Below are 6021 nucleotides of genomic sequence, written 5' to 3'. Positions count from 1 at the left end.
CTTGAAATGGCCAAGGCCACTTTCAAGCGGAAACAGCTAAATATGATTTCGCTTGAAATGGTCTCTGCACTTTCAAGCGGAATCACTACCAAATATACCAAATTCAGTTTCTAGCACCCCGAGCACTGATTATCCTATCCTATCTCATTACATGACTCGATACAAAACGAAGTCAATAGACATACTGCACTAACAGAATTCACCTTTATACATATACGTGTTACATTCATACTTGTGTTATACACAATCAATCATTCAATATGTGTTTATACATAAAACCGAGACTTATTATACATACATACTATCATTCATATACGCACGATACATAACACACACATGCATACACTTCCTACACTTGAAAACCCCAAAAACACAAACTTGTAGCATAAAATAACATCAACTTACAAGTTCAGGGGCCAATCATGTCAAAAACCAAACTTTGGTGGTCAAAAGGGCACGCTGCGTCGCGCAGGCTGCAATCCTTCTCCCCCCCTGCGCGACGAGTAGATGCATAATACGCATAATGTTTATTTAACCAATCCAAATTCCACCTTTCTCACCTCCCTTCTTCCCCAATCGCCTTCATTCCTCATTAAAACACAAACCCTACTCAACCACTATATAACCAAGCCTCATAAACCTTCATTTCACTTTGCATGCTAGTATGATAATAAACTTAGTATACAATATGCCATGTTGGATTTGAGACAATCTTTTATACGTATGCTATGTAATCAAACTTGTATACTCGCCAACTTTGTGTTGATTGTATTTTAATACATGTTGCAGGAAACGTATGACGACACTCGAAGAAATTTACTTAGGATGGATTAGAAACGCACTAAATGCCTCTTGAATTCGTTTTTGGGTTATGTTATGAACAATTTGTTATAATTTCCTTCCAATTATGTACTTTGACTAGAAATGAAATGAAATCTAGTTACTTAATTTATTGTCACAATTAGTCGTTATGAAGTCTCGAGCAACCTCGTTTTCGTCTCACTTCGATTTTCCGCCATCGGTTGGGGTGTGACAGATTAGTATCAGAGCCATAACTATAGGGAATTAGGAAAAACTTTCCATGCTTTTGACCTAGTCTATAGTTGAGGAACCCATACTTGACCACTCTTGTTATCAGGCTTAAATACTTGAATTCTCCCTACTTTGCTTGTCAACTTATCTTTTGTCTTAAAATATACAAGTCTTTCCTAAGACGAACTATAATACACATACGAGAACACGAAGACACTCTCATACCACAAACGAGGCGATCTCACCAAAATAGGCATGAAAACCTTTACTTTGGTGATACCCCTCAATCCGCGTTATCGATTTTTCACGAAATTGTACCATCGAGATAGGAGTGGTTTTCGCACCTTGATGGAGAATTTCTCATTCTCAATCCAGTGGACCCTCACCAACGACTTGGAACTAGTTCTGTATCTTGTTCGGTAAGTACTAACCACACTTAGGGAACGACGTTGTTAAGTTAGAGGTGAAACCGGCATCTTGATAACGAGTCTCACTCTTCCATTTTCAATCCCGCTAAAGTCTCGAATTTTCAATTGACTAGGGACATGTAGTAACTGGAAGGGTGAATATCGTTAACCGAAACTTCGGCCAGAGTATTATACCTATTAGGCTAAAGCATGCTTCCCTAACTCAAGAGAATTTTCGGTCACTTTGGAATAGTCTTAGATAACAAAATAAAGGGTAATCCTGATCATTAACTTCAAAAACCCCAAAAATATCAGTTGCCAAAAATACCCTTTTAAAATATTATACATAAGCTACTAGTTAGGCATCATATGTACAACCAAGCAAGCCCCCTGTCTTCATGCTCGCCGACTGAAATAGAGGTCGATCCTGAACCCCCTCCTCGTACTCAACAAGACCCGATTTGGATCCAGACAAGGAGACGGGTCACCGGCACCCTAATTCGAACTAGAATTCCATGAAAACAAACTACATTACAGATTATATGCATGGCATGCATAACAAAATAAAAGATTCTAACTAAAATTAACACAATGTCATACCAACAATGTGGAAATTAATCAACAAGATCGCGTATTGCCTGATGGTTAGGATGATCGAAGCTGAAACTTGCGACACCCTCAATTTCCACTTGAGGAGTATTACCGCAAGGCGTGCGACTGACCAGAATCATGCCACCAATCATATTGAATACTTTAAAATAAGAACCCAACAACGGTTCTAGATAGCCACTACACTCCTCCATGCAAACTCCAGCGCAGCACCTAAGTACCTTCAAAGCATGCAGTCGTATGTCAACATAAAGTTGGAGAGTTCACGGTTTTAAAATGTTTTACACGTTTTATCCCAAAAACATAAGTTATTAAATTACCAGTTATAAAACATGTCATGGGAACTGCCCCATCGTGAAGTTACTAAACTGTGTGGTACCGATGCTGTGACAATAGAGTTGTTTAGCCCCGGATCAATGTCTATCATCAACGATCAGTGCCAAGGCATAAAAGTTCACGCCCGTCCTCCAAGTCCCGATGTGAGGTTTGTCAAACCTAATAGCGTTATCAACTAGTATCCCGCTCGCCTGGCCCAACGATTACTCGGTATTACCGTATGGGGACTTTATGATAGAGTTTCGTTTAGTCCGCTAAAGACATGATTTATGATTATCAATTAATATTATTCAATTCCCTCAGAATATTAGGTTCCCAATCCATCGAGAATACATGGTTTTAGTGATAGTGTGAACTCACCTTAGATTAGCTCAGCAGATTAACTTATGCGAGGTAGTATGGTCAACCACGTCATATTATGGTTACCAAGAACATTAGGGGTCATTTACGTAATTCACGCAAATCTTACACAAATCTAACAATTAACATGCAAGCAAGTTGTCACAACTATGTTACAGAGTAGTTTTTAGGCACATGTTCGTAACATACACTACGACGCGCAATACACCATTTATACAATCATTTAGCATGTACGAGTACCAAGAATAGCAGATTCGACACTTTATAAACTTACAAGCATGCACAATTCATTTCACTGAAAATAGATTGTTTTGGGGTGTCTGTTTACCGCCCTTACGAGATTGTAAAAATTTTGATCTTTTTATGTGATGTGCCCCTCGGAGGGTTGGTCTTGTGTTAAATTTTTAGAGTTTAACTCTTAACCAAAAATTTATAAAAAATCATTTACGAAGTTGCAATCAAATTCGTCACTTTCTGAATGCAGCTCACGGAAAAATTCTTATAAAAATCCTTGGTTATTCGATTGACAAAATTCCAGTTGGAGGTTTACACGGACACTTAAGAGCATCTACAGTAGAAATTTCATGGTCTAACTCTAAGTATTCATCAAGTTATGACTCAAAACATAACACGTAAAGTCTACAGAAAAACGCAACTTTAATTATTGAAACGAAACAATTTATTTAAAATAGTAAACGACGTCCAAAAATCATGATTCCAGTGCCATTAGAAGCATATTTCAAAATAGCACGTTATAGACTCAAGAAATCCAATTTTTGTTAAGTTATGACCAGGTTACAGGCGATTAAAGTCGGCTGTAATTGTCGGACAGAACCTGTTTTCGTTCCCGATCTTCCCAACCAAACAACTAACATACCCCCAACACATAATCATTATTCACAGCAGTAGTACATTACATATATATATATATATATATATATATATAAGGTTCGTTTGAGAAGAAATTTAATATGAGAAGAAAAAAGAAGAAAGAACATATTAGTAAAATGCTATTTCATTTGTAACTCATATCATTAATTTTTCTCTCTTTAATTAATTAGTCAACTAATTATTAATTATCCTACATATAATCTACAAAACCTACACAATCAAAATTTTCCTACATATACCCTACACATTATAGAATTTTATCCTACACAGTCGAAATTTATCCTACATACCTCGAAATATATCCTATACAACTCGTTGTTTATCCTACACAAATAGTAATTTATTCTACACTTTAAATTAAGTTGTTTTTTTTAATTTGGAAAAGGTATATATTTTGAAAAGGAGTTACAAATTTAATTAGCTAGTTATTAAAGGGGAAAAATACAAATTAATGATTTATGTAAGTTTACCAATATACCCTTATACTAAAATTAAATACAAATATTAAATGAAGTAAAATGAAGCATTCTTATTGGTTGAAACTTCTTCTTTTTTCTTCTTACAAAAAACTTCTTCTCATTTGAACTCTCCACTATATATATATATAAGATTTAACATGTTCAAACATTAAAACCATCAACCATCTCAACACAACACAAAACAAGATATGTCTATCCATACATGCCTAAAACTATTACTTAGCATAACACTTGATCTTTTTATGAACCCTATCACTATAATTTATCATCATAACTTCAATCATCATCACATATCAGAAAAATACAGCCAAGTTAACATGATTTTGCAACCGAGAGACGAAAGGGATGCGAAAGAGAGTGTGTTCGGCTGGAATGAATATCGCGAGAGGGGGAGGGGTTGTTCTTGGCTGTTGTAACTTGGAGTGGAAGGGTTCTCTGTTGTCGTAACTTGGAGAGTAAGGGACAAGAGCTAGGGTTTTGTTTTTTTGCTTTGTAACTTGGAGAGGAAGGGACAAGAGCTAGGGTTTTGTTTTTACTACTACTCAACACACACATCCATCCATACTTTAAATATAAAGGAATGAGGGGTAACTTGGAGAGGAAGGGACAAGAGCTAGGGTTTTGGTGGCCGATTGGGCTTGAGCCCAATAAAAGAAGATGGGTGTTGGATTGGTGTCGCAAGGGGGCAAAGGTGAGAGGTTAGGGTTGGGCCAATTGTTTTTGTTTATATATATATATATATGTATGTATAGAATTGCGCTAAAATGAGAACCACCCCGAGTTGTAAGAACCGCGAGAACCACACCATCCGGGTCGCCGTTTACCACGATTTTTTTTTACAACTAGATGTGTGTATTATAAACACAGCCGTAAAAAAAAAAATTTTAAACGCCCCCCCCCCCGAGGGGGTAGCTTTTTACACCACAAGTTTGGTGTAAAAAAAAAGAAAAAAAAATAAAAACACCAAACTTGTGGTGTAAAAAACTACCCCCTCGGGGGGGGGGGGCGTTTAAATTTTTTTTTACGGCTGTGTTTATAATACACACATCTAGTTGTAAAAAAAAATCGTGGTAAACAGCGACCCAGATAGTGTGGTTCTCGCGGTTCTTACAACTCGTGGTGGTTCTCATTCTAGCGGTCCCCTGTATGTGTGTGTATATATATATATATATATATATACGTAAAAAACAAATATAATCACCTCAAATATAATAAAATAAATTTAGGCATGATATACACGTATAAATATGTATAGTACCCATTCGCTCATAAACGGTATGAAGCGATAGTCAGAACGTATACGAAACGTAACTAAAGAAATTGAAAAGAATGAATGATTTTTACCTCGGAATAACGAGTTGTCACAAAACTGGTGCGATTGGCCAAAGAAGATGGTTGCACTAGCTACTGTAGAAGCCGGGCAGGGTTTGGGACTAAGGGGGAGTGAAATGATGCGTGTGACGGAAGATTAAGGATTATAAAGTCTATAAAATGGTCAGTTTTTGGTGAAATGACTAACCTACCCTTCACGCCGTTAAGTCTACTAATGGTCAACTAACACAGCTTGGTGTTAGGGACTTGATTGAATTAAATTGAAAACCACAGGAATTGGATTGTTGAAATTTTTAAAATGACGGTTGAACTTACGAGTGTAAACCACAGGAATTGAAACTGTAATTTACTCTAGATTATATATAGTATAGATACAGATGGTAAATTTTGTTTTGTATTATAAAGTTTGGGAAAAACAAGTGATGGTGAAGTCATTTTCCTTTATCAATCTTCATTTAGTAGCCTCACCAATATAATGGGAAATGTCGTACTCTTATCTTTCATCTTTTGTTCTCCACCTTAGGAGCTACCATCACCATATTTCCTTTCCCTTGATAGCATTTTCTTATTATTTG

At 36.4% G+C, this 6021-nt stretch overlaps 1 long non-coding RNA gene across 1 annotated transcript; it reads right to left on the bottom strand.

The window, feature by feature from the left end:
* Nucleotides 1–1814: 1814 nt before the first annotated feature.
* LOC118482900 lies at nucleotides 1815–5751 on the bottom strand. Its single transcript, XR_004869166.1, has 3 exons — nucleotides 5459–5751; nucleotides 2369–2638; nucleotides 1815–2269 (listed from the first exon to the last, which is right to left on the bottom strand). It is a non-coding gene; the product is annotated as an uncharacterized LOC118482900 (long non-coding RNA).
* Nucleotides 5752–6021: the final 270 nt, after the last annotated feature.

The sequence above is a fragment of the Helianthus annuus genome, chromosome 10 (assembly GCF_002127325.2).
Source record: "Helianthus annuus cultivar XRQ/B chromosome 10, HanXRQr2.0-SUNRISE, whole genome shotgun sequence".
Taxonomy (NCBI): domain Eukaryota; kingdom Viridiplantae; phylum Streptophyta; class Magnoliopsida; order Asterales; family Asteraceae; genus Helianthus; species Helianthus annuus.
This window is presented reverse-complemented; position numbering and strand designations above follow the sequence as displayed.